Source organism: Piliocolobus tephrosceles, chromosome 13 (genome assembly GCF_002776525.5).
Source record: "Piliocolobus tephrosceles isolate RC106 chromosome 13, ASM277652v3, whole genome shotgun sequence".
Taxonomy (NCBI): Eukaryota; Metazoa; Chordata; class Mammalia; order Primates; family Cercopithecidae; genus Piliocolobus; species Piliocolobus tephrosceles.
The window spans coordinates 75,996,371-76,019,891 of NC_045446.1; the positions used below are offsets into that span (position 1 = coordinate 75,996,371).

At 43.1% G+C, this 23,521-nt stretch overlaps 1 protein-coding gene across 9 annotated transcripts in view; it reads right to left on the minus strand.

The window, feature by feature from the left end:
* SYTL2 (synaptotagmin like 2) overlaps positions 1–21,259 on the minus strand; it is a 120,240-nt gene extending 98,981 nt beyond the window's left edge. For all 9 annotated transcript variants that reach the window (XR_003306677.1, XM_023209262.2, XM_023209260.2 and 6 more), the window contains exon 1: positions 21,029–21,259. The gene's annotated coding sequence lies outside the window, so the exon portion shown is untranslated. The remainder of the gene's footprint in view (positions 1–21,028) is intronic.
* Positions 21,260–23,521: the final 2,262 nt, after the last annotated feature.

Consider the following 23,521-nt stretch of genomic DNA (forward strand, 5'->3'; position numbering starts at 1 on the left):
GAATCCGAGGCAAATATTGCCCCTCATTTTTCTAAGAGTCTAATTCTGATAAGTGATATTTTCAGGACTCTGACAGTACCTGAGATATTATGAAAAATGCAACCAAACCTTCTCCAATAGCTCTTTGTCCCCCAGATTTTACAGTGGGCAATCAAGAAGGTTTCAACTTTCTCCTGCAGAGCACCATGAGCTTTGGAACGGAGCCCACATTCTCTCAGTTCCTCTGTTCTAGTCTCTTTCTATCCAAATCCCAAATGCACCTTCTAAAAAAAAACGATCAACCGTTTTGCTCCCCACAATCTATACACAGGATGGCACAGAGTGAAAGTACGCAATTTGCCTCAACTTCTTTTCATTCACTCAGTAATATCTGTCAGGTCTGAGGCTTGACTGATATATACTTTAAAATAAACTTAAATATATCAGGAAGCTGAGAGACTTTATAGTTCTTACATTTCCCAGGGTCTAGGTTTAAAATCAAAAGGATGGAATTTGGGCTCATGCTTGCAATCCCAGCACCTTAGGAGGCCAAGGCTGGAAGATTGCTCGAGCCCAGGCATTCAAGAGCAGCCTGGGCAACATAGCAACACCTCATCTTTATAAAAAAGTTTTTAAACGATCCAGGTGCAGGGGCATGCAACTGTAGTCTCAGCTACTGAGAAGCCTGAGGCAGGAGGACTGTTCAAGCCCAGGAGGTCAAGGCTGAAGAGCTAGGACTTACAGGTGTGCAGCTCAAACTGACCATATTACTCTGGGCAAGCTGTTCAATTCTTCTGAATTATAGTTTCATCAGCTGTGGAAACTAATAATACTTCCTACCTTATAGGATTATTTTAGCATTAAATGATATTATATGTGAAAACATTTTGAAAACTGTAAAGTTCTATACAAATGTTATATCAGAAAATGTTAGTCTTTTTTGGCCAGGAGCAGTGGCTCACACCTGTAATCCCAGTGCTTTGGGAGGCTGAGGTGGGAGGATCACTTGAGGTCAGGAATTCGTGACCAGCCTGGCCAACATGGTGAAACCCCGTCTTTACTGAAAATGCAAAAATTAGCTAGGCATGGTGGCAGGCATCTGTAATCCCAGTTACTTGGGAAGCTGAGGCACAAGAATCATTTGAACCCAGAAGACAGACGTTGCAGTAAGCTGAGATCACGCCACTGCACTCCAGCCTGAGCGAGAGTGAGACTCCTTTCAAAAAAAAAGAAAAAAGAAAAAAAACAAAGAAAAGAAGAGATAAAAGAAAACATTAGTCTTTGGTATTATTGTCCCTTTTGTCAGCTACAGCCTATGTGACCTAATAAAATCTTAAGAAGTCTGTGTTTATACGCAGCTTCCCCAGCTGGCCATACCCCACCTGGCCACTCATCTATCTCGTAGCACACCTTAGTCTATACCCACTGATCTCAAGACTAGAAAGTTTTTGTTGTTGTTGTTGTTGCTGCTGCTGCTTGAGAAGGAGTCTCACTCTGTCACCCAGGCTGGAGTGCAATGGCGCAATCTCGGATCACTGCAACCTTTACCTTCCAGGTTCAAGCGATTCTCCTGCCTCCGCCTCCCGAGTAGTTGGGATTACAGGTGCACACCACCACGCCAGCTATTTTTTTTTTTTTTTTCATTTTCAATGGAGATAGGGTTTCACCATGTTGGCCAGGCTGGTTTTGAACTCCTCACCTCAAGTGATCTGCCTGCCTCAGCTTCCCAATGTGCTGGGATTACAGGCATGAGCCACTGCAACTGGCCTATACCCACTGATCTCAAGTTCAGTTTTTTTTTGTGAGCCCTCCCATTCCCTGTTCATTTTCAAACAAATGGATCATCACAGCTTCTGACCCTCTCAAAGTTCAAAATGTTAAAGCTTGACACTTACTTCTAAAAGGTGAAATCTGATTTCGTTTATGGAATGACAAAAAAACCGTGAAACTTTTTTAAGCACCCTCTTCACATGCCTAAATACATAGAGTCTTGAGAAATAGGCCCTTCTCTTATGTAAAGATCAGTAACTTCTCAGAGTCTTTAATATCTTCAGAGTCTTAGCCAAAAACAAACCAAAAATAAACAACAATTGGCTTCACATATGTGGCATTTCATGGTGTGTTGAAGGGATCTCCAAGTCCAGTCCCAGGTTTGATGATTCACTAGGATAACTCAACAGGACAACATATAGTCATATTCACAGCTATGACTTATTACAGTGAAAAGATACCAAGCAAACTCAACAATGGAAAAAGATGCATGGGATGAAGTCTGGATAAAACCAGGTGGGAGCTCCCATGGGTCTTCTCCAGGAGGAGTCACAATGGATACACAAGTTGTGATAATGCATCTGAAATGTTACCAACCAGACAGTTCATGAGAGAGATTCAGTGTCCAGAGTTTTTAATGCCCAGAGAGGACAAGTCATGTAGGCACCCCTTCCCTGGCATGTACCCAAATTCCAGACTCCCAGAAGAAAAGCAGGTGCTCAGCATAAACTATATTGCTCGCACAAACAGTTTAGGCACAGTGAGCTACTCCTATCATTTAGATTTGTGGGAATCCTCCTGAAATCCAAGTTCCTTAATGCCAGCCAAAGGCCAACTTGCAAGCAGGCCTTTCTATGGATAGGCAGTTTCACACCCACTAAGTTAATTCTTTTCTGCACTCATGAGAATAAAAAGCCAAATATCTAATTAATTGATAACTGCCCATTGACCACTAAATTCTTACAGCCAATCAATGTACTGAAAACCTTAAAAAGGCAGTGAACATAACTTAGCACTTTAAAATATATTCATTTAACACACTTGTACTATCTCAGCCTTCTGGGCTTTGGGCATTAAGGAAATAATAAGTTCCTTTAGTCCCAGCACTCTGAGAACTTTTGTAACAAAAGGGAAGATGAGATGAGGACATAGAGAATGATAACACACAGTAGTATGCGATGAGGGCCATAAAAGAGGTATAAGCCAAACATTAAACCAGTTAAAGGAGGGAAAGAAAACTTTCTACCATGATGAACCAGGAAGATTTCAAGAAGAATTATCATAAGGCTGCAGTTTTAAGAACAGCTAGGATTTCAGAGTTTGAGACAGGGTTAGGAAAAGCTCAACAAAAGGGACTAAAAGTCATTAAAAAGTTCAATCTCCTTAATGACATGTACAACACTCTTCATGATCAGTCGGCTGCCTACTTCACTGGCCTCAGCACCTGCCAGCCTTGCCTTGAACATGAAACTGTGCTCGCCATACTATTTCCCAGCCTTTTGACCTTCTGATTCCTATTCACCCAGGTCTCCTCTCAAATGCCACCTCTTCCAGGAAGCCCTACCTTGGCACTTGATCTCCCTTCCCTCTTACCACCCCCCACCTCCTTCCTCTGTGCTCACATCTGACTATGAGCATCACACTGAGGGGTAATTACAGATATCTATTTTCCCCACTGGACCCTCAGCCTAAAACAATTTGACACACAAACATAGAAAACACTCAGTGAGTATCTGTCAAATAAATTAACTCTTGTCTCTAAATCTGATATTCTTCCCACTAAAGCATGCTTCCCCTTTTATCAACAAATGTTCATTGTTTAATAATAGTTTAAAGAGAATAGCAAGAGATTTTCTGTAAAGATCAATCATACCATACTTAAGTATTAAACTAAGCTCACACCCTTGGTCACTGCATCTACAGGTAGTGATGGACACAAACACACGCTCGAGGACCTGACCATTCCCACACACAGTTCATCAGTTTTGGTGCTTTGGTCTCAAAGGAAAGAGACCAAACCAGAATCTATCAAATGACTAGACTGAGACTTGACTAACACAGTGAAAGGGCTTGGGGACTGGCACATGAAAGAGTCCAGGTTCGAAGGTCTAATATTCCAAAAGCCCAATGTAGGATGTCTCCAAGAGTTTCCTGGGTTTCTGCCACCCAGGCTGGAGTTCAGCAGCACAATCATGGCTCACTGCACCCTTCATCTCCTAGGCTCAAGTGATTCTCCCACCTCAGCCTCCTGAGTAGCTGGGACTACGGGTGTGTACCAACATGTCCTGCTAACTTTTTTCTATTTTTTTTTAGAGATGGGGTCTTGCTATGTTGCTCAGGCTGGTCTCAAACTCCTGGGTTCAAGCAATCCTCCTACGTTGGCCTCCGAAACTGCTGAGATTATAGGCATAAGCCACCATGCCTGACCCCCAGGAGTTCAAAATGTACAACTTACTCCCTATGCACTGAATGTCAGCCCAAGACTTGCTTTTAGTTCCTGGCTGCTCAGAGAGTGGACTTGCGGAAAGTATGCCAGAGGGAAAAAAAAAAACCACATCCACTCACTTCACTCCTCACTTCCTCACACACCAAGCAAATACCTATGCTTAGTTCCACAGTAGGGTCACATCTGTCCCCTGCAGAATCTGACCAGTAGAGCCACGTCTCCTCCACACCTTGGCTCCTGGCCACACATTATTAATAGTTCATGTGGAGATGCAGGTGACTGTCTTCACATTGAGGCACCTCTAGTAACCAAGGCTAATCTCGCCAGTGGCTTTCCCCAAGGGACCCAGGTAATGTCAAGTTTTCCCTCTGGCCTGGATAAAGCAGACAACTATCAGGAAAACATAAACAAAGGCTTAGAAACACAGAAACACACATCTGTGTGTACCTGGGTCTGATCCTGACTGCTTAGGGAGAAGGGCCACCTAGCTTCTTGTCATTTCCCATAGATGATAGTTTTGCAGTCTGAGTCTCTCTGCTCCTCCCCCTAAGAAACTCAACAGCTGCTAACCACAATAGTGCATGGTAAGCACAAGAAATTATACAAAGCACTAACCAAATTCAGCATGCGTTAGGCGTCAACTATCCCTAGAATCTTAAACTCAATTCTGGAGATACACAAAGGGGCCTTCGACATTTTTTTTTTTTTTTAATTCAAGCTTCAATCATTTTGCCAGAAACACACCTGGTCCTTTATTGAAAAGTGGTAAATATGATTAACTCAAGGTAAGACATATTTATATTTTTGGAATAATTTGGCTCTGATGTGATCCAGTCCATAAATTAGTATATGGAGTCACCATTTTCCAACACATTATATGCTTTCCTATAGAAGTCTTGAATAACAGCACCATCTCTACAAGTACCATTATCTTTTACCAAAAAAGCTTTAATATATGTTATCTCCTTTGTACACACAAGTGCAAACAAGTATGCCAATCAACCCCAAACCCATCTTTCATACTGCGAGCAGTGTTATTATCATAAAGAGAAATTTCATTATCTCACTCACAATATTGAGAAACTTCAAAGATAAAGGGCAGCCTCCAAGATAAAGGGTAAGATTGTAGCCTCATTTCACCTTTGGTCTTTGATGAAACTCCACTACATTAGCAGCGCCACCAACCATAACTTACCTGCCCTGGGTGCCAACTCAGTAATCTCTTCCTGTTCTTTTTTTTTTTTTGAGATGGAGTCTTGCACTGTCACTGGAGTGCAATGGCATGATCTTGGCTCACTGCAAACTCCACCTCCCGGGTTCAAGCAATACTCCTGCCTCAGCCTCCAGAGTAGCTGGGATTACAGGCACCCACCACCTTGCCCGGCTAATTTTTTGTATTTTTAGTAGAGATGGGGTTTTACTATGTTGGCCAGGCTGGTCTTGAACTCATAATCTTGTGATCTTCCCACCTTGGGCTCCCAAAGTGCTGGGATTACAGGCACGAGCCACCGCGCCCAGCCTCCCCGTTCTCTTAGTATCCCTTCTCTCCCTGCCTCCGTGCCTTTGAACTTGAAACATCCTTCAACATTTCCTCCCCACCACACTCTCTTCTTTTCTTCTTTATATATATATATATATATATTTTTTTTTTTTTTTTTTTTTTTTTTTTTTAAGCCGGAGCCTTGCCTGTTGCCCAGCTGGAATGCAGTGGCATGATATCTGCTCATTGCAACCTCTGCCTCCCAGATTCAAGTGATTCTCCTGCCTCAGCCTCCTAAGTAGCTGGAATTACAGGTGCCTACCACCAGGCCCAGCCTCCCAAAGTGCTACGATTACAGGCATGAGCCAATGCACCTGGCCCTCCGTCTCTTCTTAACCTAGCAAACTCCTACTCAGCCATAGGTCTAGCTTATCTGTCACCTTCCTACTCTCCCTGGCAGTTGCTTTCTCAGCAATCTCACAATAAGCTGCATGCATTTCTATTAGAACACTCACCACACTGTACTGTAAGTACTACTTCACCATTGTCACCTTCAATAGCCAAGAGGAAGGGAAGGAAAGAGAAGGGAAGAGAGGAAAGGAAGAAAAGGAAAAGGAAGAGAACTGACATTTATTTAATAGTGACTCTATGCAAGACACAAAGTCAGAGGCATTAATATATTCATTACTCCATCTTGTGAGAAAATGAATGCAATTTTTTCAGAAAAGGAAGTTGAGACTGCTACCCCAAAGAAACTCAAAAGCTGCTAACCACAGTTAAGTTAGTTGCTGTATAACACAACTAGTAAGTGGATTCATGTTTAAATTCAAGCTCATCTGATTCCAAAGGCAAGTTTATTTCCACCACAAAGTGGCCTCTATGGGAAACATGGACACTAGCCGGAAACATCTTTTTAACCATAACCCCTCTCCCATCACCTTGTTGGCCACTATGCTACATAACTCTGGCTTCTGACCTTCCACCTATGATTGCACCTCAAAAATCATCTGCTATAACCATCAGACGGCAAGGTGTTGCTAGGATTCTGGAAAGGATACAGTGAATACATTTGCAGAAAGGTAGTATGATACTATTTCAAAAAGGTTCAAGAATACATATTATAAAGCTGTAAAAATGTGTCATATTTAAGTGGTCCTACTAGGACAACTCATACAAAAATTCTTTATCTTTATAAAATCCTCATATCATGTACAACATGAAGATCAACTTCATTTCTACTCAAGTTCTTCAGTATATTCCCTCTCACTTATCAAGCTGTGATGCCCCAAAATAAACTGTAGTTAGGGTCTTCTTGCCAGTTCTCCACAGTATTTCAGTTGCTCTAGTCCCAGGTGGTACTACTTCACAACTGCAGGAATAAGTGGCTGACTCCTCAGGCCATGGAGCATTGGGAGAACCCTGTTGTTTTTTCTGGAAGATTATGTCAAGCGCATCATTACATCTCTGTGGTAACAGAAATATCCCGGGTTTTCTGGAACAGTCCTAGTTTTGAATATTTATAATCTGTTTCAAGACTCATGACAAACATATGTCTTAACACAGGATTCAGTAAGCATGAATACAACATCTTTCCTTTAAAGAACTCCCCCAAAAGAGGCAATACTGGGTTGTGAAAAGAGCACAGGTTTTTCAGTCAAAGTAACCTGGGCTGAATTGTTTTTTTGGCCATTTACTACCTCTGTGACCTCGGGCAAAGGACTTCTCTGTGCTTCCATTTCCTCATCAGTAAAGTGGATAAATTATCACTTACTTTAGAGAGTAGTCCTGCCAATTAGAGGAACAAGGATATAGCAAAGACTGACACCGAGTATGCACTCGATGGATAATGAACATTCTGTTTATTCTGTTGTCATTTGTAGCATCCCTAACAGGAATGGAAAAGAAAGATACCATTTTTGCTTTTCTAAGTAAAGGACTATAAATTATGTGATTTACCTGTATTCAACTTCCTAAATGCAACACTTCAGTTACTACATTCCAGGTGGTGTTGATTCTTAAATAGCATACTAAGTTGCTGACTCATCACTTTGTAGTCTGGTGTCACCCCCTAATACTTCCTGAAATACTTAAACTTTATTAATTATTACTGTCTCTGTGTAACAAAATTTTCTAAATTTTTGCAACAAGCCCATTTTCAAGGGTTATCTTATGTAGTCGAAACACTATCCCAAGCTATGTACCCTCATTCTGCATCTGGAACTCACTTTACAGCTCCGTGATTTCATGAACAGAAGAGCAGAATACAAGTAGGGTACAGATAGCATACAATTGTATCAGATTATCTTCCAATGATCCAAGGCATGGGCTCTGGAATCAGACTGCCTGGATTCAAATCTCTGTTGTTCTTCTTATTGGCTGTGTCACCTTGGGCAAGTTATTTAATTCATATGGGCCTCAATTTCCTCATCATAAAATAGAAACAATTGTAGTACCAAAAATAGTATCAATAATAGATTATTGTGAGGATTAAATAAATTGATGTAGGTACAGTGCTTGGAATACTGCCTGGTACATAGTAAGTGCTCAGTAAATGTCACACATCCTCATCATTCCCTTGCATCACAGGGTTGGAAAAAAACAGTCTGAAGCAATTAGACATGATACAGTGTGTTACATAAGCAACCAAAAATACCAGATCAGGTAAAATACCTTTAAAATAATAACTAAAGAAAATGAATCTACCTAACCAGTTACTACCTCTAGGTGCCATGATAGCAGTAGATCTACGGATTTGCAGATTGAATGCCTGTGGCTCCAACTATTCATAACTTACCTTGAAGATGTCACGTAGAAATTGTAGTTAAATCAATAGTAGCACCAGACAGGAATGAGGTGGTGAGTCCTTGGCTGGTAAGTCTTTGGCCAATCACCCAGCAACAGCATCTCAATCTGTTTTTGCTGGTTTTCACTAAATACAGAACCATATTTAATCCTCTAAGCAATCTTGTAAAACAAATCTGATCTTGTAAAACAAATCTTATAGACATATGGAGGGAATTATACGCTATGACAACACTTGCAGTCTTGGGGATAGTAAAGGTCTCAGGAGGAAAACGCTGAACATGTTCCAAACCAGCAGAACTGAAACAACCCTAGACTATAACTAAAAGAAAAGGGGCCAGGTGTGGTGGCTCATGCCTGTAACCCCAGTGTTTTGGGCAGCCAAGGTGGGAAGACTGCTCGAGCCCAGGAGTTCAAGACCAGCCTGAGCAACACAGTGAGATTCCATCTCTACAAAAAAAAAAAAAAAAAAACTGAAAACCCAAACGTTTTATAAAACTCAACTGAGTGGTAAAGAATCTGCCCTAAGAAATCTAACACACTACAGCTCAGCCTTGCTCCCAACACAGATCACTGGCAGAGGGAACGGGAATTGTCAGGGAATAGATTTGACTGAGCAACTTAGCTTGGCCTGGGATCCAGCCCATGCCCTCAGCCTCACAGCCCTGTGTTTTAATCAAGTGACTCAGCCAGAGGCAGGAGAGCCCAGGCGCCTGTGGCTGGGAGGGATGGCAGCACAAAACACATCTGTCTAATCAGAAGCTAGCGGCGCTGGCATCCATTCTGCCAAGACTTACAGTAAAAGAATGCTTCTGCAAGGGAAAAAAAAGAAACTTATATTCACTCAGAAATCAAGCGATGCCTTTCTTCCCCTCTCCAACTCAGAAGGCAAATATGTGGAATTGTTTGCTAGGTCTTATATCTACCTACCCTCAAATATTTCCTGATGCATTTATAGAAAGAGGACAACTTATCTAGGAATAATAAACCAAATCTATACTAGTAGCTACAAACTACAGCTACAAAGTGTTTAGAAAGTATAACATTAGGCCGGGCGCGGTGGCTCAAGCCTGTAATCCCAGCACTTTGGGAGGCCAAGACGGGCGGATCACAAGGTCAGGAGATCGAGACCATCCTGGCTAACACAGTGAAACCCCGTCTCTACTAAAAAAATACAAAAAAACTAGCCGGGCGAGGTGGCAGGTGCCTGTAGTCCCAGCTACTCCGGAGGCTGAGGCAGGAGAATGGCGTAAACCCGGGAGGCGGAGCTTGCAGTGAGCTGAGATCCGGCCACTGCACTCCAGCCCGGGCAACAGAGCAAGACTCCATCTCAAAAAAAAAAGAAAGTATAACATTAGGAAATGCTCTTATTTTGACCTCTTTTATCTCAATCATCAATACAAGGGATGACACATAGGAAAGTGTTTTTGTAGTTTGCAGGTAGTTCACATATGTGAAGAAGTCACTGCAGTCATCTGAGGACATTGTACCACATTTCAGCAGAGTGATTCATTCATTCTTTTATTTGTTCATTTACTAATTAATTTAAAATACTCATACTAAGTTCCCATTGAGTGCCAGGAACAGTGCCAGGCTATGTGGATACAGAAATAAACCACAAAGTCTGAGTCCTCAGGAGCTCAATCTTTTCCCAAATTGTTCTTTTCATCTCCATCCTATTCCAACCACAGTTGCACGTCTCTTTGCTCCCTTTTTCCTTCTCTTTCTCCCCTTCTGCAGGTCTGAGCCACTTAAGAGTGAGGTCATGTGCTTCTCCCACATTCTGCAAAAGTTCTAGCACAGGTCCAAGTGCCCAAATGGGCACTAGGGAAAAATACTGTATTTAGTGACTTAAGAGGCAAATATTTAGTGAAACACATGGCTTTATTACCATTTTTTAAACCTGTTTTCATTATACTGTATTTCCGTCAACCTACCTTCCCCCAATTCTCTTAAAGCAGTTCTCCTAACAATCTCAAGAGGTTACAGATTAATAACAAGAAGTAAATGAGCAGAAACCACTCTCCTCTCAATGATCTGTGGATCATGTGTCCCACATCAGGGCAGTCAATAGAGGAGACCCTTAGAAAATCAGGAGGAGGCATCAAAAGCTTGAAGCAACAGAAAGTGGAAACATTTTCTGACATCTGATTCATCTAGATGTGGAAATTCTCTACCAGACTTCAACTTGGGAAACCATGAATAGAAAATAACCCAGAATCAGATTTTTAAGACTGGAAGGAACCTTATCTGGTCCAACTCTCTAACTTCATAAAGAAACCAAGGCTCAGGGAGAAAGTGTGACTAAATCCAGATTGCAGATTGTCTTTGACAGATGCAGAAGTTGAAACCAAGCCACCTGCCTCCCAATACAGGGTCCATTGTCTCCTTAGAGCAGCTAGCAGCACAGCACATGCCTAAGAGCAGTCCTTGAGGCAATGGCTACTGGTACTCACATGCCCCCATGGGTACACTGCCTTTCCAGTTACTTTCATTGCTTCCTCCTAGCAAGCCTCTGCCTTGCTTAGAGCAACTCAAGACAGCTCCCAGGAGCTCTGAGACTCCCTGTGTAACTGAACAACAACTCCCTTGAGTGGCAAGCCTGCTTTCATTCTATAAAATGGGACTATCTTCTGTCCTCTTCTGTTCAAGATTGTGATGAAGATCAATGAGATACTAGCCACCAAGGAAACCTACATTCTTTGAAGAAAACTTGAGTCCTAATAGAGCATTTATATCATGATTAAGTCCTACTAATATCAAGAGTTGGATTCCAGAATTTTATAAAGACTGATGTTTTTATTGCCTCTATGTTTAAACATTTTAAAAATATTAAGAGCAGGGGGGCGCCCAAGATGGCCGAATAGGAACAGCTCCAGCCTCCAGCTCCCAGCGTGAGAGACACAGAAGATGGGTGATTTCTGCATTTCCAACTGAGGTACTGGGTTCATCTCACTAGGGCATGTCGGACAGTCGATGCTGGTCCACGGGTACAGCCCTACCAGCAAGAGCTGAAGCAGGGTGAGGAATTGCCTCACCTGGGAAGCACAAGGGGGAAGGGAATTCCTTTTCCTAGCCAAGGGAAATTGAGACACACAACACCTGGAAAATCGGGTAACTCCCACCCTAATACTGCGCTTTACCAAAGGTCTTAGCAAACGGCACACTAGGAGATTATATCCCACACCTGGCCTGGAGGGTCACACGCCCATGGAGCCTCCCTCATTGCCAGCACAGCAGTCGGAGATCTAACTGCAAGATGGCAGCGAGGCTGGGGGAGAGGCGCCCGCCATTGCTGAGGCTTAAGTAGGTAAACAAAGCCTCCAGGAAGCTTGAATTGGGTGGAGCCTACCACAGCTCAAGGAGGCCTGCCTGCCTCTGTAGACTCCACTTCTGGGGACAGGGCATAGCTAAACAAAAAGCAGCAGAAACCTCTGCAGATGTAAAAGTCCCTGTCTGACAGCTTTGAAGAGAGCAGTGGTTCTCCCAGCACGGAGGTTGAGATCTGAGAACAGACAGACTGCCTGCTCAAGTGGGTCCCTGACCCCTGAGTAGCCTAACTGGGAGACATCCCCCACTAGGTGCAGAACGACACCTCACACCTCACACGGCTGGGTATACCCCTGAGACGAAGCTTCCAGAGTAAGAATCAGATAGCAACACTCGCTGTTCAGCAATATTCTATCTTCTGCAGCCTCTGCTGCTGACACCCAGGCAAACAGGGTCTGAAGTGGACCTCAAGCAAACTCCAACAGACATGCAGCTGAGGGTCCTGACTGTTAGAAGGAAAACTAACAAACAGAAAGGACACCCATACCAAAACCCCATCAGTACATCACCATCATCAAAGATCAAAGGCAGATAAAACCACAAAGATGGGGAAAAAGCAGTACAGAAAAGCTGGAAATTCAAAAAATCAGAGCGCATCTCCCCCTCCAAAGGAACGGAGCTCATCACAGCAATGGAACAAAGCTGGATGGAGAATGACTTTGACAAGTTGAGAGAAGAAGGCTTCAGTCGATCAAACTTCTCAGAGCTAAAGGAGGAACTACGTAACCAGCGCAAAGAAACTAAAAACCTTGAACAAAGAATGGATGAATGGATAACTAGAATAATCAATACAGAGAAGACCTTAAAAGAACTGATAGAGATGAAAACCATGCCACAAGAACTATGTGACAAATGCACAAGCTTCAGTAACCAACTCGATCAACTGGAAGAAAGAGTATCAGTGATTGAAGATCAAATGAATGAAATGAAGCGAGAAGAGAAGTGTAGAGAAAAAAGAGTAAAAAGAAATGAACAAAGCCTCCAAGATATATGGGATTATGTGAAAAAACCAAATCTACGTCTGATTGGTGTGCCTGAAAGTGACGGGGAAAATGGAACCAAGTTAGAAAACACTCTGCAGCATATCATCCAGGAGAACTTCCCCAACCTAGTAAGGCATGCCAACATTCAAATTCAGGAAATACAGAGAACGCCACAAAGACACTCCGCGAGAAGAGCAACAGCAAGACACATAATTGTCAGATTCACCAAAGTTGAAATGAAGGAAAAAATGTTAAGGGCAGCCAGAGAGAAAGGTTGGGTTACCCACAAAGGGAAGCCCATCAGACTAACAGCAGATCTCTCAGCAGAAACTCTGTAAGCCAGAGAGACTGAGGGCCAAAATTCAACATTCTTAAAGAGAAGAATTTTCAACCCAGAATTTCATATCCAGTCAAACTAAGTTTCATAAGTGAAGGAGAAATAAAATCCTTTACAGACAAGCAAATGCTTAGAGATTTTGTCACCACCAGGCCTGCCCTACAAGAGATCCTGAAGGAAGCACTAAACATGGAAAGGAACAACCGGTATCAGCCATTGCAAAAACATGCCAAAATGTAAAGTCCATCGATGCTAGGAAGAAACTGTATTAACTAACCAGCAAAATAACCAGCTAATTTCATAATGACAGGATCAGGTTCACACATAACAATATTAACCTTAAATGAAAATGGACTAAATGCTCCAATTAAAACATACAGACTGGCAAATTGGATAAAGAGTCAAGACCCATCAGTTTGCTGTATTCAGGAGACCCATCTCACATGCAGAGACATACATAGGCTCAAAATAAAGGGATGGAGGAAGATCTACCAAGCAAATGGAAAACAAAAAAAAGCAGGGTTGCAATCCTAGTCTCTGATAAAACAGACTTTAAACCATCAAAGATCAAAAGAGACAAAGAAGGCCATTACATAATGGAAAAGGGATCAATTCAACAGGAAGAGCTAACTATCCTAAATACATATGCACCCAATACAGGAGCACCCAGATTCATAGAGCAAGTCCTTAGAGACTTACAAAGAGACTTAGACTCCCATACAATAATAATAGGAGACTTTAACACCCCACTGTCAACATTAGACAGATCAATGAGACAGAAAGTTAACAAGGTTATCCAGGAATTGAACTCAACTCTGCACCAAGCAGACCTAATAGATATATACAGAACTCTCCACCCCAAGTCAACAGAATATACATTCTTCTCAGCACCACATCACACTTATTCCAAAATTGACCACATAATTGGAAGTAAAGCACTCCTCAGTAAATTTACAAGAACAGAAATTATAACAAACTGTCTCTCAGACCGAAGTGCAATCAAACTAGAACTCAGGAAGAAGAAACTCAATCAAAACCGCTCAACTACATGGAAACTGAACAACCTGCTCCTGAATGACTAATGAATACATAACTAAATGAAGGCAGAAATAAAGATGTTCTTTGAAACCAATGAGAACAAAGATACAACATACCAGAATCTCTGGGACACATTTAAAGCAGTGTGTAGAGGGAAATTTATAGCACTAAATGCCTACAAGAGAAAGTAGGAAAGATCTAAAATTGACAACCTAACATCACAATTAAAAGAACTAGAGAAGCAAGAGCAAACACATTCAGAAGCTAGCAGAAGGCAAGAAATAACTAAGATCAGAGCAGAACTGAAGGAGATAGAGACACAAAAAACCCTCCAAAAAAATCAATGAATCCAGGAGCTGGTTTTTTTGAAAAGATCAACAAAATTGATAGACCACTAGCAAGACTAATAAAGAAGAAAAGAGAGAAGAAAAATAGATGCAATAAAAAATGATAAAGGGGATATCACCACCGACCCCACAGAAATACAAACTACCATCAGAGAATACTATAAACACCTCTACGCAAATAAACTAGAATATCTAAAAGGAATGAATAATTTCCTGGACACTTACACCCTCCCAAGACTAAACCAGGAAGAAATTGAATCCCTGAATAGACCAATAGCAGGCTCTGAAATTGAGGCAATAATTAATAGCCTACCAACCAAAAAAAGTCCAGGACCAGATGGATTCACAGCCGAATTCTACCAGACGTACAAGGAGGAGCTGGTACCATTCCTTCTGAAACTATTCCAATCAATAGAAAAAGAGGGAATCCTCCCTAACTCATTTTACGAGGCCAACATCACCCTGATACCAAAGCCTGGCAGAGACACAACAAAAAAAGAAAATTTTAGACCAATAGCCCTGATGAACATCGATGCAAAAATCCTCAATAAAATACTGGCAAATCGAATCCAGCAGCACATCAGAAAGCTTATCCATCATGATCAAGTGGGCTTCATCCCTGGGATGCAAGGCTGGTTCAGCATATGCAAATCAATACACGTAATCCAGCATTTAAACAGAACCAAAGACAAAAACCACATGATTATCTCAATAGATGCAGAAAAGGCCTTTGACAAAATTCAACAGCCCTTCATGCTAAAAACTCTCAATAAATTCAGTATTGATGGAACGTATCTCAAAATAATAAGAGCTGTTTATGACAAACTCACAGCCAATATCATACTCAATGGGCAAAAACTGGAAGTATTCCCTTTGAAAACTGGCACAAGACAGGGATGCCCTCTCTCACCACTCCTATTCAACATAGTGTTGGAAGTTCCGGCCAGGGCCATCAGGCAAGAGGAAGAAATAAAGGGTATTCAGTTAGGAAAAGAAGAAGTCAAATTGTCCCTGTTTGCAGATGACATGATTGTATATTGAGAAAACCCCATCGTCTCAGCCCAAAATATCCTTAAGTTGATAAGCAATTTCAGCAAAGTCTCAGGATACAAAATCAATGTGCAAAAATCACAAGCATTCTTATACAGCAGTAACAGTCAAACAGAGAGCCAAATCATGAGTGAACACCCATTCACAATAGCTTCAAAGAGAATAAAATACCTAGGAATCCAACTTACAAGGGATGTAAAGGACCTCTTCAAGGAGAACTACAAAACAATGCTCAGTGAAATAAAAGAGGACACAAATAAATGGAAGAACATACCATGCTCATGGATAGGAAGAATTGATATTGTGAAAATGGCCATACTGCCCAAGGTTATTTATAGATTCAATGCCATCCCCATTAAGCTATCACTGGCTTTCTTCACAGAATTGGAAAAAACTGCTTTAAAGTTCATATGGAACCAAAAGACTCCACATTGCCAAGACAATCCTAAGCAAAAAGAACAAAGCTGGAGGCACCACACTACCTGACTTCAAACTATACTACAAGGCTACAGTAACCAAAACGGCATGGTACTGTTACCAAAACAGAGATGTAGACCAATGGAACAGAACAGAGTCCTCAGAAATAATACCACACATCTACAGCCATCTGATCTTTGACAAACCTGACAAAAACAAGCAATGTGGAAAGGATTCCCTATTTAATAAATGGTGCTGGGAAAACTGGCTAGCCATTAGTAGAAAGCTGAAACTGGATCCTTTCCTTACTCCTTATATGAAAATTAATTCAAGATGGACTAGAGACTTAAATGCTAGACCTAAAACCATAAAAACTCCAGAAGAAAACCTAGGTAATACCATTCAGGACATAGGCATGGGCAAGGACTTCATATCTAAAACACCAAAAGCAACAGCAACAAAAGTCAAAATTGACAAATGGGATCTAATTAAACTAAAGAGCTTCTGCACAGCAAAAGAAACTACCATCAGAGTGAACAGGCAACCTAGAGAATGGGAGAAAAATTTTGTAATCTACTCATCTGACAAAGGGCTAATATCCAGAACCTACAAAGAATTCAAACAAATTTACAAGAAAAAAACAACCCCATCAAAAAGTGGGCAAAGGATATGAACAGACAATTCTCAAAAGAAGACATTCATACAGCCAACAGACACATAAAAAAATGCTCATCATCACTGGCCATCAGAGAAATGCAAATCAAAACCACAATGAGATACCATCTCATATCAGTTAGAATGGCAATCATTTAAAAAATCAGGAAACAACAGGTGCTGGAGAGGATGTGGAGAAACAAGAACACTTTTACACTGTTGGTGGGACTGTAAACTAGTTCAACCATTGTGGAAAACAGTGTGACGATTCCTCAAGGATCTAGAACTAGAAATACCATTTGACCCAGCCACCCCATTACTGGGTATATACCCAAAGGTTTATAAATCATGCTGCTATAAAGACACATGCACACAGATGTTTATTGCAGCACTATTCACAACAGCAAAGACTTGGAATCAACCCAAATGTCCATCAGTGACAGACTGGACTAAGAAAATGTGGCACATATACACCATGGAATACTATGCAGCCATAAAAAAGGATGAGTTCATGTCCTTTGTAGGGACATGGATGCAGCTGGAAACCATCATTCTCAGCAAACTATCGCAAGAATAGATAAACCAAACACCGCATGTTCTCACTCATAGGTGGGAACTGAACAATGAGATCACTTAGACACAGGAAGGGGAACATCACACACCAGGGCCTATTATGGGGATGGGGGAGGGGGGAGGAATAGCATTAGGAGATATACCTAATGTAAATGATGAGTTAATGGGGGCAGCATACCAACATGGCACATGTATACATATGTAATAAACCTGCACGTTGTGCACATGTACCCTAGAACTTAAAGTATAATAAAAAATAAAAAAATATTAATAGCATACACACATGCATGCAATCCAAGTAACAAACAATAACATCTGACACTTGATCCTTATAGTGACTCTGGTAAGTGAGGATAGAATTTGTTCATTATCATCAATTTACAGAAGAGGAAACCAGCTCAGAGAAGCCATCTGTCTTGCCCAAGGTCACACAGGTAACAAAATGTAATGCTGGGGCAATGACTTTCTCTAGGTCCCTTTTGAATTTTCTGCATATTACTGTACAAATTAGTTTTTGAATTTTCTGCTCAAATTTGGCACATCAGCAACACTAAAGAGCTACCTTCTTTGTTATATTTGAGATGTTTAGCAAGGAGTACAGTTTGACCCTGCGTTTTCAACAGCAGCCCCATGGCCCAGCACTCATCTCTCCCAGAAGATAAATACAGGGAAATTATGAGGGGTGAACTTCGGGGCTCACAAACAAAATTAACCTTCATGATGCTTTTAATTATTAATAATTTATTCTCTACATTCTTTCAAAAACAATCTGAGACAGCTCTTAGCTCTGACAATAATTCAGTCAAAAGGGTTGTATTTACTTGTGTGTTTTTAAAATTTATTAATATAGATGCAAAGAAAAAGATTTGGAAGGATATATCCCAAGTTTCGCTTTAATTATTTCTGAGTATAGATTTATTGATATCATTATTATAATTATTAGAGATAAGTCTTGCTCTGTCACCCAGGCTGTAGTGCAGTCACATGATCTCAGTTCACCACCACCTCCACCTCCCGAGTTCAAGAGATTCTCCTGCCTCAGCCTCCTGAGTATCTCACTGAGCTGGGACTACAGGCGCACGCCACCACGCCCAGCTAAGTTTTGTATTTTTAGTAGAGATGGGGTTTCACCATATTGGCCAGGCTGGTCTCGAACTGCTGACCTCATGAACCACCTGCCTCAGCCTCCCAAAGTGCTGGGATTACAGACATTAGCCACCGCACCTGGCCTGGTTTATTATTAATGTTAATCTGGATCTTATTTTTTCTCCTGCAATGAATATGTTTAGTTTTGGTAACCAGAAAAACAATAAAGGATATTTTTATTTTAAAAACATTTTTCATTCTGAAAAGTGGGAAAAAGTGGATGTCTCTCCAGGGACTAGAGAAGCTCTATTACTGTGAACCAAAGAGTGGAAAATTCAAACAGTAGTCTAAGCCCTCTAGAACCTTGGTCCTACTTCACCATCTGGGTACTTGAAGCCCCTAAGAATATACAACCATCTGCCAGGATACCAGTTTTATTCAGAGATTTTGAAGAAAAAACTTTATATTTTTAAATCAAAGTCAGTATGTTAAGAAATCAAATGAAAAAATTGCATAAGTGCAGGAGCACGCGTTGGTCTTCTCTTCCATTGCAGGATCTTCTATGGAAAAGTTTGGTAAGCCCTAAGACAAACATTATAATCTTACACCCCTCAACTTTTGAGAGAGAGACAAACCTCATTAATACCAAGTAAGTTCTCCTCTTAATTTAAAAAAAAAAAAAAGCCACATTTTTCTTCATCTACTTTATGTTTAAAAATTCTTTGTAGAACAGGTGACAAGCAAACATATTGCCAGGGAGCTCTGGAAGCCTACACGGGCACAGTTCACCCTACCTCCCCAAAGAGGAGAAACACCTAGATTAGCATCTGGGTTTTGAAGATGGTGGAACCTGGGCTTCCCCTAGGCTGCCTCACATTTCTACAAGGCAGCAGACCACTCTGCACAAGGTGCTAATTCATCCATTCCACAAGTGTTTATTGAGCAAAACCCGAAAAAGTCCTCTTAGGGGACAGTGGAATCATTCACCAACCAACGGTTACGGCTAACGGGTCAGATGTGGACAATCAATCTTTCATTAGACCCCAAACCACCTCTAGGATAAAGCAAACAGGGCCCTGCCCCACCTACGCACTAGCAGCTGGGCGGGATTAGGGTAGGCCTTCTAGAACAGGACTGCTGCTGAGAGGCTAAGGCAGTCACGGATTACCTCCAGAATAACGGAAACTCCTGCACCATACATGACATAATAGCTCTAAGATGTTTTGCATAGTGCCTGACACCTGGTGAGAACTCAATAATGTTAGACATTTTTGCTGTCCTTATTCCAGCTTGCTCTTACTTAAGGAGCACAAAGGAAGTGTAAAATACACAGGTTTTAGAATCAGATTGGATTTGCATCCCAGCTATGCTACTTCCTAGCTAAGTGACTCAAGGAAGCAATCTTTCTGAGCCTGTTTCTCACCTATAAAATACAGTATAGTATATCACCCCTCATGTAGCTTTGTGAGAATTAAGGATATATCACATACAAGGAAGTGTCTGAGCCATAGTAGGTGCCCAGTAAACAACAGTCAACATTGCCCTGCTGCCGTCCCCACACCTTCTCTTCTCCTTCCTAGCTGCTCTTGATGGGTTCTGCAATCTGATTTCACCTGGATACCACACTAACGGTGAGAATAGGCAGAACTTCAGGGGTGGAGGAAAGTGAGGGCAGGGAAATGCTGGAGACCTTCTATAGAAATCCAGCCAAGTCTTCAGCTCCTTTCAATCATCCTACCCTATCTGGTTGCTTCATCCAGCAGACAGCAGGGGTCACCATCCTGGTGGGGAATGGCTGCCAACAGGGGGACGGGAAGCTGGATCGCAGTTTGCATCCACCCCGCCTTAAAGGGTCTGTCTGTCTGAAGCCCCACCGGGCTTCATCTGCACATCCCTGCGGGGCTGTGTGGCTCAGCGGGCTGACAGTGTGACTCACAGCCTGTTCTTATCTAGGCTTCTATCTCAACCCTGAGCCCAAAGCCCTGGAGGCTGCTGGTCACAAACCAGCACTAACTGAAAAGAAGAACTTTTCATTAAGGCAGGAAATGGAGCCCCTCAAGGTCAGAAGGGATTTATAAAGAGAGGAGGAAGGAAAGGGAAGAGGCGGCAGGATGGGTGCAGAGAAAGAGAGACCCATTTCCTATATGCTGGTGGAGCCCTGTGTCTTAGACGCTAAAAACAGTCGTTTTTCCACTTTGAAGGATGATAAAGCCCACTCGTGTAGTTTATAGCTCGCCGTGGGACGAGGTGTGGGTATGGAAGAGAATTTCAAAACGAGTCTTATTTTCAAAGGAGAAATCATCATCCCCTGGCCGGCCCCTCCCAACACCCGACCTGTAAACAGGTCCTGACGCTCCTACCTTTCCGCACCTGAGCAATCTGGGGGCAGTTACTCTGCAGCCAGGTCTCTCCAGTACCCAGCCCCAAGCCCAGGTCAGTCCCTGAAAGCCCCAGAAAACGCGACAGCTCAGCAGAACCCTCGCCTACCCCGGCATCCCAGCTTCCTGGCCGCCTGAGCAGCGGAGGTGGCTCTAGAGTAGGTGGGAAACTGAGGAAAGGAGCTTTCCCGGTGCCAAAACGCAGTTCCCATTTTAGAACTGGGAAGACTAAGGAACACCATTCTACACCACCTTCCTCACTTAACAGAGGAGGAAGCAGAGACCAAGAGAGGGAAACAAAGTTGCCCGAGGTAACACAGCGAGTGGGCAAAGTAGAGACTGGAACCCGAGTGCGCACCTCGGAGTCGCTGCCGGGCAGGGAGCGCGCCTCGCCGTCTCTCTCGTCTTCTGGCCACCAGCCCTCGGCCTGGCGGTGCAAACTACGCAGCCCCCGGCGCGGCGCGTTACCTTCCCCCACGCTGGGCGCTGCGAGCCTTCACTCTCCCGACGGGCGCTGGCGGCTTTTCCCGGCTCGCACGCGCGCGGCGCGGCCCGAGTGTCGCCCGGCCCTGTCAACGCAGAGCGGCGTGCGCTAGCCCCCCCGCCCCGCGGGCGGAGGGCGGTGCGCCGGGGGTGGTCCCGGATGCTCGGGCCAATGGCGCTTCGCCTGCTCCCCGCCCCGACCCTCCCCTGTCTCCTTGCCGGCACCCAGCGCCCGCCAGCGCCAGCCCTCTCCCCTTTCCTCTCTTCGCCCTCCGCCCCCGCCTGCTGCTTCTCTCCCGTTCCTAGCCTCCTTCTCAAGTGTACCTTGCCCCGAAACAACTTGTTTTCTGTGCAAATAAAGCAGCACTGTCGTTATTGTCATTATTATTTCTATCACGGCGCGTTAGGGGTCCTTGGAGCCCGAGAGCGTGGAGCACTAGGAGGCCCGGCACTCAGAGAGGGGACAGCCACCGCGCAGGTAAAGGGGCGCGGAGGGTATGGAGCCGGGTCATGGGGTAAGTTGCTTTAACCTTCGGGATGTCAATTTCCTCACGTGTGAAATAGAAGGGGGAAAAAAAAATAAAGGCTTACAGGTTGTTGAGAGGACTAAATGAAGTGATGCTTTAAAATACAATAATACCTACAGAGAAAGGTGAGGGTGTCATGCACAGAGGACTGGTAAGCTCCTAGAAGTCACTGTCTTGCAGGGAGGCAGACAATACAATACAGTAAATACAATATTGTGGTCGGGCGCGGTGGCTCACGCCTGTAATCCCAGCATTTTGGGAGACCGAGGCAGGTGGCTAACCTGAGGTCAGGAGTTCGGGACCAGCCCGGCCAACATAGCAAAACTCTGTTCTAAGTAGAAAAAAAGAAAAAAGAAAAATTAGCCGGGTGTGGTGGTGAGCACCCGTAGTCCCAGCTACTTAGGAAGCTGAGGCAGGAGACTCGCTTGAACCCGAGAGGCGGAGGCTGCAGTGAGCCAAGATCGCACCACTGCACTCCAGCCTGGGTGACAGAGCAAGACTCCATCCCAATAAATAAATAAATAAATAAATAAATAAATAAATAAATAAATAAATAAATAAAATAATTTAGAAATTGTATCACGGCCCATTTTACAAGTTACCCATGATGGGGCCAGCCCAGGCAAACCTCAGCAGGTGAACCTTAGAGCCTTTTTCCTTATCATCTCCTGGACTAGTGTTGTCCATTCAACTGAGGGTGGCCCAGGTCTGCCTTTGATTCTTCCAAAGGTCTTCCTTCTCCCAAACTTTCAAATACTTACCCTCAAGGGCCTCACGTAGTGCCTAGTGCAGGCTGCTAGCCTGGACCAAGAGTCCTGGCACTGTGCAGAGATGTATATTCTGGCTTTCATTAAGCCTTTGAGAACCTGGTATGTCCCTGTGCTGCATGAGCACTCCACATGCAAAAGAGGAATAAGCCACTGGTCTTGCCTTTGAAGAGACAAATTTGTAAATAATTTCATTTTAAGATAAGTGTTATAATAGGTTTACAAAGTGTTGCGGAGTCACTGCGCTGAAGGAGGGGGACAATAAAAACTTAAAAACAAATGTGACCAAGGTAGGTCTTGAAGGAAGGCTACAAATTAGGTCAGATTGAAGGGGTGACAGAACACTGGGTGCAGAGAGGCAGGCAGAGACATGGAGATGCCTGTTGTCTGTGATGGTTATTGCACAGGATTTGGGACAATGAGGCAGAGACGAAGCTAAGGAGGTAGGTGGGCAGATGTTGGAGGAGTGGCTGTACCTGCCTTGCCGAGGGAAGCAGGCTGTGTCCTGTTGGTGATGGCTGCTAGTGAATGATTTTAGACAAGGGAGTAGCATGACCTCAGATGCTTTTGGTAGTTCACTTTTATTGTTGATTACACCTGTCTTGGTTATCCCCTTCCTGCCCCTCTCTAGCTCTGGAGGGCAGGCACTGGGTCTTGCTCACCTCTGGGTGTCTTGCATCACCTGGCATAGGGCTTTGAAGGAACTAAATATATGCTCTTCCCAGTATCACTCCTCCCCTGGAAACAAATAGCAATGCCTAAATGCTAGAGAGGGTCGCAGGATCCTCGCTTCAGGTTGTGGGGCAGGCAAGTGGGGAGAAATTTTAAGGCAGTGTCTTGTTATGGCTCCCAATTCATCTAAATCTTGTATGACTCAGAGACTAAACCTTAGAGCTCTTGGCCAAGGTCCAAATACTGTTAGAAATGTCAATTTCTAATAGGACCTTAGACCAATTACTCAACCTCCCTGTGCTTCAGTTTGCCATTTGTTAGAGAGAAAATAATTGCACTGCTCTCTCAGGCCTACTGTGAAGATTAAAAGAAGATGCACATGTTTAGCACAATGCCTTGCAT